Genomic DNA, 12944 nt, shown 5'->3' with positions numbered 1-12944 from the left:
ACCCCTGCCCCTCCCCCAGTCCACTGATTGGGGAGGTCCTCTTCCCTTTCCATCTGATCCTAGTCTATCAGGTCTTATCAGGAATGGCTGCATTGTCTTCCTCTGTGGCCTGGTAAGGCTGCACCCCCCCCCTCAGGGGGAGATGATCAAAGAGCAGGCCACTGAGTTCATATCAGAGAGAGTCCCTGTTCCCATTACTAGGGAACCCACTTGGACACCAAACTGCCATGGGCTACAAATGTGCAAGGGTTCTAGGTTATCTCCATGAATTGTCCTTAGTTGGAGTATCAGTCTCAGAAAACATCCTTCTGACCAGATTTTTTTGATTCTGTTACTCTCCTTATGGAGCTCCTGTCCCCTCCAGGTCTTTCTATCTCCCTTCTTTCATAATATTCCTTGCACTCTGCTCAAAGTTTGGCTCTGAGTCTCAGCCTCTGTTTTGACACCCTGCTGGGTAGAGACTTTCAAAGGCCATCTGTGGTAGGCTCCTGTCCTCTTTCCTCTTTCCCCTTCTTCCAATCTCCATCCCGTTTGCTTTTATAATGAGGATTGATTATCTTACCCAGGGTCTTCCTTATAGCTCAGCTTCTTTGGGTGTTCAGATTTTAGTATTGTCATCCTATATTATATGTCTAATATCTGCTTGTGAGTATATACCATGTATGTATTTCTGCTTCTGGGATACCTCACTCAAGAATATCTTTTCTACTTCCCACCATTTGCCTGCAAATTTCATGATTTCCTTGTTTTTAATTGCTGAGTATTCAATTCTGTAAATGTACCACAATTCCTGTATCCATTCCTCAACTGAGGAACATCTGGGTTGTTTCCAGATTCTGGCTATTGCAAATAAAGCTGCTACAAACATGGTTGAGCAGATGTCCTTTTTGTGTACTTGAGCACCTTTTGGATATATGCCTAGGAGTGGTATAGCTGGATCTTGGTGTAGCACTATTCCTAATTGTCTGAGAAAGTGCCAGATTGATTTCCAAAGTGGTTGTACAAGTTTACATTCTCACCAGCAATGGAGGAGGGTTCCCTTGCTCCACATCCTCTCCAGCATGTGTTGTCACTTGAGTTTTTGATCTTAGCCATTCTGATGGGTGTAAGGTGAAATCTCAGGATCATTTTGATTTACATTTCCCTGACAGCTAAGGATGTTGAACATTCCTTTCAGTGTTTCTCTGCCATTTGATATTCCTCTGTTGAGAAGTCTCTGTTTAGCTCTGTGACTCATTTTTTTTAATTGGATTACTTAATTTGTTGCTGTTTAACTTCTTGAGTTTTTTATATATTATGGATATTAGCCCTCTGTCAGATACAGTGTTGGGAAAGATCCTTTCCCAATCTGTAGGCTGTTGTTTTGTTCTGATGACAATGTCCTTTGCTTTACAGAAGATTTTCTTTAACATTCCAGAAAACTGTTTTACAGTACATACCTTTGTGACTTATTGTCACTAAATATTTGATTTTTTACACTTATTTTATATTCCTTAAGTCTTGGGATCATGTAAAAATTTCTCAGGAAAAAAAGGATTGTGAGTAGAAAACTTTAAGAAGCTCTGCTTCAGGTTACAAAAGGTGTCTGAGTTACCTGAGCTACCACAATACCCAAAGGGAAAACTCAAAAGACTTACTGTGTCACTCACGTGTACCACATATGGAACAATTACCCAAAATGCTGTTCACCAAGTCTGTCCCCAAGTCCAGAGTCTAAGAGTGTAAGAAATGACTTTCTATCCAGTCAGGAGACCTTTGTGATTGTAAAAGATTTTCGCTTTTTCGTAGGATTCAGAGCTGAGCTGCATGACACACAGCAAGAGGGATGGGACAGCAGATCACTGGATATTCAAGTCTGACAACGAACAACAGTTCCCTCCATTCCATGCCTGTACAAAGTACAGCTCACTGAGGGCAAGTTGCTGACGATAAAAGTAAACAGGCGATTCAGTCACCACTTGAGCACAAATATCAGAAGATTGTGACCTTCTGACCTCTCCAACATCTGTGAATTAGTCACTGAATTGAAATGACCAAGTCTCCCTCACACAGGAAATAACCCACCTTCGTGTTCCTGTTGTAGGGCACATCATGTCCCCCTGTCTCTTTTGGTCTCTCTCTTTTTCCTCTCTCTCTCCTCATTTCCCATACTCCCTCTCTCTCTCCTGACAAGGCTTCAAGAAAAAATAATAATATGTGAAAGGATAGATTACTGAAGACTTTTGTATTTAATTTGCCAAGGGTCCTTTGTAACTTTAAAAGGCAAAGAAATAAAGCTCCTCATGATACAATCAGGAACAAAAAGACTGTCTTGACATCTATAGAAAAAAAGGAAAAATAGTCAATAAAATAGTGTAATATAATGCCTGCAATTACAGAGCTCACCTTAAAAAAATGAGGTAAAATTGCATTCTTCAGAATTAAGAACAAATCTTAACTTTGGAAGCAATGACACAAAAGCAAAATTTATTGATTCTCTATGTCTGCAATAATAAATGACTGTCAAGTCAGTGGCTTCAAACAAGACAAATTTATTATTATTTAGTTCTGTGGGTTAGAACGGAACTTACTGCGTGAAAATGAAGGTGCTGGCAAGAGTTGTGGGGAGGTTCTATTTTCTTTCTTTTCAAACTTCTGGAAGAGCCTGTGTTTCTAGGCCTTGAGATGCTTCCTCCTTCAAAATCACCGAGGTCTAGGCAGGTCTCTTATCATCTCCCCGAAGTTAACTCTTCTTCCTTCATCTTCCAACCTGAAGGGCTTCATGACTATGCTGGACATGCCAGGCCAATCTCTGGAAGTACAGTACAAACTCCACCAATGAACAATATGCTGTAGCCTCCCTTCATAGTATCACAGACCCAGGACTCAAGACACCAAGCATCTTTAAGTGTCCATTGTTCTGCTCTCCATAAATAGGAAACTGAAGAAACTTGGACGTAATTCTTTGTTCTCTTTTTAATTAATGAAACAGAAAAGTAGGGAGTGATAAGGATGGAATGCCTAGTGGTTCTGAAAGGTTGAGTACGTGCATAGCATAGCCTGTGGCATGTACTAACACTGACTAAGACTAAATCTAACTGAAGAAACCTAGGAAAGAGTACTTGCTCCTGAGCCCTCCAAAACACAAGCAATGACTCGTGGCCTTAGTAGTTCCCTTCCTGTTTGCCCTTACCTGCGTGATGCCACTTTCTCCATGAGGAGGTAAATTATGAGAGGGGTAGCTGTATCTACCTAGTTGTTGCTGTGTCCCCCACATTATGGTCCACACGGTCTAAGCACATCTTTCCAGAAAGCCTGATGCCTCTTCACTGGTGGATTTCAAATGACTTTACCAGCGATAAAACACAAGTGTCGTGGTCACTTACAACTCTAAAGAGAATTTGTGTCATGTGCTTCAAGCCTTGCCTGACCTCACCTGATCCACAGTACCACTTCATTCTTAACTAAGGCCTCTGGGTTAGGCCCAGGCTGTCCTAGACGTCTTGCTATTTGCCAGATGGTATGGATGTTTTTGTCTGAAGGCTTAGTTCTCTCACTAGAGTTCAAACAGTGTCATAAGAGTACTTAGAATGAGATCCACGCATTGAACCTCTTAAGTGCACAGTGTAATATTGTAAACTAAAGGCAAGGTTACACAGGAGATTGGATAGTCTTCTCTCAAGGGGTAATGGTGCTCTTGTCCTTCTTCTAGAGTGCCCAAATTGACCCATTGGCCCTGAAGTATCTTTTATGGTGTCTCGGAAGCAGCCACACGTGCTTTTCTCCTCTTGGTGAAGTTATCCTAGAAGGGTGGATGGTAATGACTCCTGAGTGCTTGGTGGAAGCTAAGTTCATTGATGATCACCATTTGCCTCATGTTGAATTCCAGCCACAGTATACTGGCGTCTGGCCTGAACTTTAAAACTCAGATTACACTCGACTTGGATTATGTAAGATGGAGCCAACTGCTTCTTCCAGATGTGGAGCAGACGTTCCTAATTCACTGAGGTGCAGGCACTTTCTAGGGGCTGTTTCTTAGTTGAGATAGATTCCTGGTCATCCGTGTAGTTCTTTTTCTGTGCTTGGCAGGAATTTGGGTGACATAGTCCAGTGATCACAAGCATAAATGTTAATTCATCCTCACTGACTTATCCCTTAATTATATAAGAAATGTTCAGAAGTTAAGTAGTTTAAGATAAAGAGCACAACATTCATTTACCTTTCTGTGTTAGACGGCATAAGGATTCTGTATGCACTATCATGGGTGTGTGGTGCCTAAAAAAAACCAACCAGTGTGCCATTTCATCCCATTTCCCACAACCTGGCCAATTATAAATAAGCTAAAAGGCCAAACATAAACCTAACGACTATAAAACCTAAGAACCTTTAACTTACTAAAGCTTTAGGGAAATAAAATTTTAATTAGGGAAGCAAGGGAAGGAAAAGCTCCAGCAGACTGAAAGATGAATGTAACAAAAATTTCAAACAGGCTGAAAGAACTGACACATTGTGCTGGGGGATTAGTGAGAGCCCCTGCATCCATGAACAGCATCCTGAGCCCAAGGATTTAACTACAGTGGAAGTGGTACTCTGACCTGAGAGGCCAGTGAGCTCCAAGGGTAAGCATTTGCAACTGAGAGACAAATCACAACAGCACAACAGAAATACAGGAAAACAGCTCACCATGGAGTGACCAGAGAAACAAACATTGAAAGGCAGCAAGAAGTAGGTAGTAATTCCTTTCTCTCTTTGCTTGTTCAGAAGTGAGTCATTCAGCCAGCATTGATTGTGTGTGCAAGGTGTGGATGCTGGAGCTACTAGGCCCACAAACTCCCTGCCCTCAGTGAAAGAAGGCTCAAGTAAGAAGAGAGTGGTGCAAATAAAGAAATAAGTCAATAAATAAATAACAGACAGGAGGGGCAGGGAAAATATCAGAGGTGTTTCCCTTCATTGCTGACACCACTGTCAGTAAGAATTTGGTACAGAGGGACCTTCCTACTCTTTGCAAATAGGAGTCAAAATTGTTAGCACCCTTTGAAAAGCAATTTGTCAAAGTATTTTAAGAACTCTAAAAATATTCAGACTCTTGACCCAGTTATTATTCTTCTGGGCGTCTAGTCAAAAGAAAGGATTTTATGACCAGAAAAAAAAATTACAAAGGTTTTCATAAGATCAGAAATGATTGTTAACAAAGAACAAAAGATTGGGAGGTAGCTAAACAGCCAAACTGTTGAGAAACTATGGTTCTTGAATTTAATGAAATACGATATAGCACCAAAGGACAATTTTAATGAAAACTATGCTATTAAGGTGATGTTTGCAATCTGAAATTACATACCTTGCGGTTGGAATTTATTTAAAAGCACACTTGAATGAAAAGCCTTTTTGAGGCAATGTTTGGACAAGTCATTGTGCTCATGGTGTTACTGTTCCTAATTCATTTTCTCAGCTGTGGACGGCTACACCTGCCCTCCTTTGGTTCTTGAGTTAGCCACTTGTGCAGGCCAATGCAATGTGAAGAGATGAGCCATTCCCTTCAGCCTTGTCAGAGCACCAAGTGAAGTCACAAGAAAACATCATCCTCTGATGCCTCTGAGTGTGGCCCGCTCAGGGGCTTTTCCAAATCCAGGCCTCAGAATGACAGAAGTACAGATGCAGCACCCAAGCTCACTGTACTGGGATTGGGAGATGAGTGTGTGCTTGGAACTTGCTGAGGTTTTAGATAAAATTGTTCATTATTTCACCAAAGATTAATCTGAAATCATTTTATTTTAGAATGCTATAGTTTGGGGAATGTCTTTATAAGCATTTAATGACCTTCAAAGTTTCATATACGTATATGTGTGTATGTATAAATATATATGTATATATGTGTACACACACACATATGCCTATATGCACATGCTCAGATTTGAGGGTAATGAAAAGCTACTTTCAAACAAGATCTGAAGGACTATGTCTGCATGACACAGGAAAATGACCATAGCTTGCCATTGTTAAATGACTCATTTTTTTCACTCAAACTTTTAAATTTTCTTAAAGAAAATGAGGAAAAACCTTTTAGGAATGAAAACTGGAAACCGCTAATGAAGACCAAAACACAGGAGCCATTAATAGCTTTCTAAAATGCATTCATTCCTTTCCTAGCTCATTCTCTTCAATAAGGGTCAGCTTCCTGAGTATTCCTCTGGGGAAGAATGCAATGGCATTGTCTGTTGGCAGATGTGACAGAGGAAAAAAAAAAAACTAATATTTTAAGTACAGAAAGAGTCCACACGAGATAGCAGCAATTATCAAAATGTTCTCTGGAAACATTTTTTTTTAATTTCACAAATGAGAATAAGAACTTGTCCATAAATTCATTTCTGCCAATAGCATATCCAAAATGCTCATAAATTTGTCTTAAGACTAAAAATGGTGGGCAAACTGAGAGTTGTGCTTTGGCATTGAATCTAGGAAAAACAATAAGTTCCTTGGCAAGAAGGAAAAAATGTATAATGACTTTATCACAATTTGATCCAGATCACATTGAAATGTGTATATTTATTTAACAATGCATAATTTTTGTCTTATCTCTTCATTCATGTGTATTCTAGTAGGTGCTAGCTGATGGTTGAGAATGACATGGTGCCTGTCTTTACAGACTCTCTCAGAGAATGGAACGCTCCTTGGCTTCATCAGCTATGCTATAGAGTAATCAAGGCACTTAACCAGGAAACTGTTTCTACAAGTGGAGAGCAGGAGTGACTTAGCAAGAATCAGAGAAATACTTTAGAGATTAGGATTTTCCAATGATCAGTAGATGATAGCCAGAATAAAAGGGGATGAAGACACTGTGGAAAAGGACAGTCTACCATCAGTGATCACAATCTTAGAAGGAAAGCTGAGCATGCCAGTTAGAGACTGTTAGGGAGATTCAGTGAGATGTGAAGGCCTCACATCTCAATAGCACTGGCTGCAGTGCTTGGCAGAGTCAGCTCCTTCAGCAGAGACTTAAGAGCTGGTGGAAGAGCTGGGACCACTAAGAGGAGCAAGATGCTAACACTAGGATGCCAGGCACAGTTAGATCATCAGGTTTATAAGTCATCAAACCAATGTGAGTAAGACAACAATGGGTGAACTGGAGTCAAAAAGCCTTTAGAAATGGTGGTGTTTAGAATTGTGAGTGAGGAAAATGAAAAGTTGGGTTCAAGACATGAAACTTCTAGATTCATCCAGACTGACTACTCCACATGCTTAACCATCACACTTTCCATTATCATGGTAAAAATTGGCTATCAGCAATGTTTTTCTCACTGGGAGAAGGTATTCTGGCCTAGGAAATTTTCGCCTTATTTGGACCATTGGCTTTCTTGGGGTTCATGAATAACTTACACTTCTGGCTGCACACTTCAGGTTCTTGAAGGCTCAGTGGGAAACTTGCTGTGAGGATTCCCAAGCCTGAGAAACTCGAACTGTCCAGTAAGCCTTCTGGCTCTGTGAGACTGGGCACTATATGCTCATCTGATGAATCCTGTGAAGTTGCAGTCATCGTGAGTCCTCTCAGCGGAGACTCTGCCATGAACTTTTCTTCAGACCCGTGCCAGCCTCAGGAAGGTTAGAACCATTTATCCCTTGAGTTGTGTGCATGTTGAACTCAAAAACCAGCTGACCACCTCTGGATATCTTCAGTGCAAGAGCAAGCTTTGTGGACTAGAGCAGTATGCCAGAAGACCCCGTTTTCATGCTCCTGACCACAACCCCATCATTGTCTACTCTGCACAGGAAGAAAAACGTCAGCCACGACAAATGTCTAGAAAGTGGAAAGAGCTCTTCAGGAACGCAGTAAGAAATACCTCAAAGACAAAGATTTAGTCTATCCCAAATCCTCAACTGGAGGTGTTTTCATCCCCTAAAACCAATCACAGTTCTGTGACCCATCGTGACACATTTCTGATTTGTAAGGAGTAGTGTCACTTGAACTGACCGTTAGTGAGCTGGTCCACGTTTGTGTGTGCATTTACATGTATTCCCTCGTCCTGGTCTTATTGTGTAAGTCTTTCTAAATTAGTAACTCCTGTTATTACTCTCTAAGCGTCAAGATTACTATTTCAAGCTCCTGCTATCATCTTAATGATTATAATTGAAAAATGAGATTAAAGGCTTGTGCTACCACACCTGGCCTCATAAAATATATTCCCCAGTACCCACTTCTTCCAATGGACTTGTGTTGTATTTTGGTGTCCAGTATTTGGCAAAAACTCAATAAATGTGTTTTCATTGACCGGTTGTATGAGTAACACGAGTTAGCAAAGTAGGTGGAAGTCTGTGTTCTATGAGAGTTCCACCTCCTGTGGGAAAGGCTTGCAGGCGATCTTGACTGGTGTCCACGTTGTCACACATAGTTGGACGTACATGCTGGAGAAAGTACAGAGAAGCTCTTCTGAAGACCCTGACACAGTTATAAGGAGCATCCGCTCTCAGGCAGGATTAGCTGTTACTCAACCCCTCTGTGTCCAATGGCTGTCATGTAAAAAACTGATGAAGGTAATACCTCATGGGATATTTTGTGGCTTGAAATCCTTAGGAGAGTATCTAGCGTCATTATGATTTTTCTTACACAATGAATAACAAGGTAGTCTTTGTACTGGCTGATATCATATATGATACATCAATACTGTGATCATATATTCTGCTGTTTGTCACTGAATGAATTCTTTACTAATACAAAGAGAGAAATAGAGATGTATACTGAAATCAGAGAGAAGTTTTTGTTTTTCAAAAGCTCTAGCATGCATAGAAATAGACGAGAGGCATATTATGGTAGGAAATCAAAGACAGCACAAGGAGGAGGGGCCTCCCACGCTCTTCCCAAGGGGCCTGACTGAGTCTTCAAGGATTGCTACTGTTATGGATCCAGGTTATAAAACTGCCTTGACAAGGCAGTTGATAAACACAACATTTTATGTGCCATCCAGATTCTTCTCACTGTTTATGGTGGTGACAGCCCCCTGAAACTTTCTACACCCTCATCAAAAGCAGGGCCATCACATGGCTTTCTTAAAATGCAAGTAGTACTGGTGCTCCTCCCCCACAGTCAACACAGACTTAGGAAACTTTTCTGTCTGCATTGAGATCATCTGGTACTGTCAGGATGACACAGTGTTAAATGTCAAGCACTCAGTACTTGGACTGGCTGCGTTGGCTTGCAACAGTTCTCTTGGCTTCGTGACCCTGTTAGTGGCTTTCTTGTCCCAATCACTTGTCCCACTTCACCATCTACCTCTAGTGTCTCCCTAGATTCTCTTATGTGTCTCCTTTGCTCTGATCATAGTCCTAGCCTCATGCAGACACCCATGTAGAAATCCAAGTCCCATGGAAACATTGGCTCCGCCACCCTTGTTCCTTCATCTCCCTGATTTAGTGGAAGCTTGCATATCCTTCCTTGGTCAATAGCTTTTCTTGGTGCTCTTCCATTAAGAAAAGAGAATGTCACTTGTGGCAACTCCTCCATCTGAGCCACCACATCAGCAGCTCTCCCTGTTGCAAAATGTTTAGTTCTTTATGTCTTTGTTAGGGTTTCTATTGCTGTTTTGCCATCTCCCTGCCCCCTCCCCTGCAGCTGTGCACCTCCAAGCCCCACAACCACCACACCTTCATTTAGCCAGCAATCAATTTGTCTTCAGGATTATTCCAATCTGCACATTTGCATATTTTAGAGTATGTCTTCTCCATGGAAACCAGGAATCAATCCTTGGTTGACCTTCACCACTCCCCCAACCTGGCTAAAATCATCACCACTTGATCTACAGCTGTCTCTTCCGGTTCCCTCCTCACCCCGCCTACTGTTCCTTCTTCTTAAGATATTCTCCATTCCTCCATTCCTGAGACCCTCCCTGATCACCTTGCCCAAAATTGTTATCCTTGTTAAAACATGTTCTATTTTTCTTAAGACACATGCATAGTTCTCTCCTGCCTTCCTTCCTTCCTTCCTTCCCCTTTCTGTGGGGCTGGCTTCTTGCTTCCTTATTCACTAGACTGTATGTTCCTTGTATAAAAGAACTGTGTCTTGTTTGCCCTCCATGATATTGCTTATGACTGGCATATAGCTTTGCACATACTAGAGACTCAAAATACTCTGTGATGTTTGTCACTATAAGAGAACAAATGCATTAAATAGAGCCGTTGGGTTGAACCACTTTTTCTTTGCAACAAGTTTTGCAAACAAACAAGTTCTCAAGCAGCCCAGGCTGGCTAGTGATGTACTCTTTAGCTAACAGTGGCCTTGAACTGCTGCTCCTACTGCTTCTACCTAGCTAGGACTGGGATTATAAGCCTGTGCCAGCATATCTGGAGACATTTCTTTTATTAAGATGCTGAAGTTACAAAGGCATTGTGGTGCTAGGCTGATTCCTTTGCATAAGTTTCATGGGGAAGATAATCATGTGTATATGTATTTATTTGTAGTTTAAAATAAATCACTGTTTCCCACAAGTGTTTACAAATTCTTTGTGTTGATGAGCCAGCTTTAGAAATTTGGAGTCTAGATATAATTTGCAGTGTTCAAATAGCTTTTAAAAGAGGCACATTTTTATTTTCCCTCTTTTCCTTTGATCTTTGTCCTATATAAAGTCATCTTCTACAGAAAAGACAGACAATAACTTTATTAAATCTATAGTATTGTTTTTGCAAAATGGGATACAATTCAGCTTTATTGGGATCCCTATTAATCATGGTTCCATGGTTCATGCAGTTCTTAAGGAACACTGACATAAATTCAGATGAGCTTTTAAGGTGGCTCGTAAATGCTCATTAAGATCTCACAGGCAGTCAGGCACAGTGGCTCACACCTCTAATCCCAGCACTTAGGGAGGCAGAGGAAGGTAGATCTCTGTGAGTTTGAGGACAGCCTGGTCTACAAAGTGAGTCAGGGACAACCAAGGTTACACAAAGAAACCGTGTCTCAAAAAACAAACAAAAAGCAAAAGCTCAAAGGCTTCCCTCTCTCTGTTTTTGTCTGCCATTACTGGTGATAACCATGAGATATTTTTATATAAATCCTCTCTCTCTCTCTCTCTCTCTCTCTCTCTCTCTCTCTCTCTCTCTCTCTCCTTTCCTAGTGTCATCTCTCTCAGTCTATCAGCACTATTTTTACAGCATCTTGCTCCTTTACTGAGAAAGTGTGATGAGACAGTGGGCAGAGTAGAGGGAATTCAGTCCTGCCTGTAGTTTGACAAATTTAATGGGAGCCTTCCTTCAACTTCAGTTAAAATGTCGATGCTGGCACTCTCTCAGAAGAAGAAGTTTTTGTGTGGAATGATGTGCTTACAAGCAGAAGTGTTTCAAAAGGAAAAGGATGCTTAAAAAAAAAAAAGAAAGAAAGAAAAGAAAATTGACCAATGCTCTCGCTGTAGAAGTGGAAGGGAAAACTTCCTCTCTCTCCCTCTCCTTTTGGAGGCATGGCAGAAACCTTAGAAAGAGCCCATAAGTGACATCACAATTGAAAGAACATCTGAAAAACCAACTACGCCTCCGAAATTTAACCATTCATTTTCCCCTCCTAAAATATTAATTACTCTTGCCTTTTTTTTTCCTGAAAAACATCTAGCAACTTGAATTCTTGTGGTGTGAAAAGAATAATTGTGCAAATAGCTGCTGAGATTTAAAAAAAAATCAAATCGGAAGGAAACTTGCATACATTAAAGCATATCTGGGTGGGGTTGGGGGTGTGTTTGTTGGTGCTCTAATTCTCTTATTTAAAATGATCTCTCCACAATCCCCCCCCCCAAAAAAAAGCCAGTCAGTAAATTATTCATCTCTCCCAGCCTCTATGTTCCCCTGCTGAGCCGAGGCCTTTTCCAAGAGGCCAAAGTTACCAAAGGGCAACTTCTTGGAGGAAAATGGAGCTTGCACTGAATGGCTGTATTTTTCTTACTTGGATTTAGTTTTATTGTGTTACTCCAGTCGTCTCAGTCTTTGAGAAATCTTTTGAGTGTGTAAGCCTATTGCAAACTCTTCAAAATGAAGCCAACTTACATTAAAAAAAAAGATTCCTTTCTAATCCTTTCAGAGACTCTCAGAAAATTGAGAAATGTTGAAACCAGCGCCTTCTTTTATGTAGGAATTGCATAAGAAGGGATTGTAAAAGTTATTTAAAAAAATAATCTATTAAAATAATTGTTCATTTCTTCAAGTAGGAAGACTTGACTGTATCATAATTACAGAAAGCTTAAATCTGCAATTCTGGTGGTGGTGGTGTGTGTGTGTGTGTGTGTGTGTGCGCGCACGCACTGGAACTACTAATGGCCTTGATATGCAAGTGATAAATTACTGGCTTCACTGTGCTTTGGAGCTGGCCATCCTAAAATCTCTGTGGTCTGTCAATACAATGCATTATGTTAATAAGGTGAAAAGCCAGCAGAGGCCTCAATGTAAAGGTGACCTTTCTGTGAAGACGCTGCATGAAAATCGACAGCTTCTAAAATAGTTTTGGCCACATTCGTTTAATTTACCACTATTACTTTTGTGTTACAGTTCAAACAGCTGATGTGGGAGAATTGCAGTTTTATGCTTATATTTAGTGCTACCAGTAGGGGTGTGTGTGTTTGTGTGTGTGCCTGTGTGTGTGTGTGTGTGTGTGTGTGTGTGTGTGTTTTCTAAAGGTAATTGAATTTGTGTGCTTTATTTTATGTCCACCCTGTACTACTACATCAATAGAGTTAGTTGGCATGAGCTTACCTCTTCTGGAGTCCCATTAGCACCATAGTCTTTAAATAGGAAAACCAAACCACACTTTCTGGACTTTCTAGCCAGGACACTTAGCTCTTATCCTCTCGTGAACGCTGGCAGGCTTCTGAGGTAATGACAACTTGACACAGCGTCTTCCTATTTTTTGTGGTTCTTTGTGTTGGTAATTAGGGTATCACAATGAAATCTCAGGTCTCTAGGGGCCAGAGGTCGTTCCTAAGTTGCAGAAGCTCAATTTT

The sequence above is a fragment of the Meriones unguiculatus genome, chromosome 6 (genome assembly GCF_030254825.1).
Source record: "Meriones unguiculatus strain TT.TT164.6M chromosome 6, Bangor_MerUng_6.1, whole genome shotgun sequence".
Classification (NCBI taxonomy): Eukaryota; Metazoa; Chordata; class Mammalia; order Rodentia; family Muridae; genus Meriones; species Meriones unguiculatus.
Note: the sequence above shows the minus strand (reverse complement) of the source record.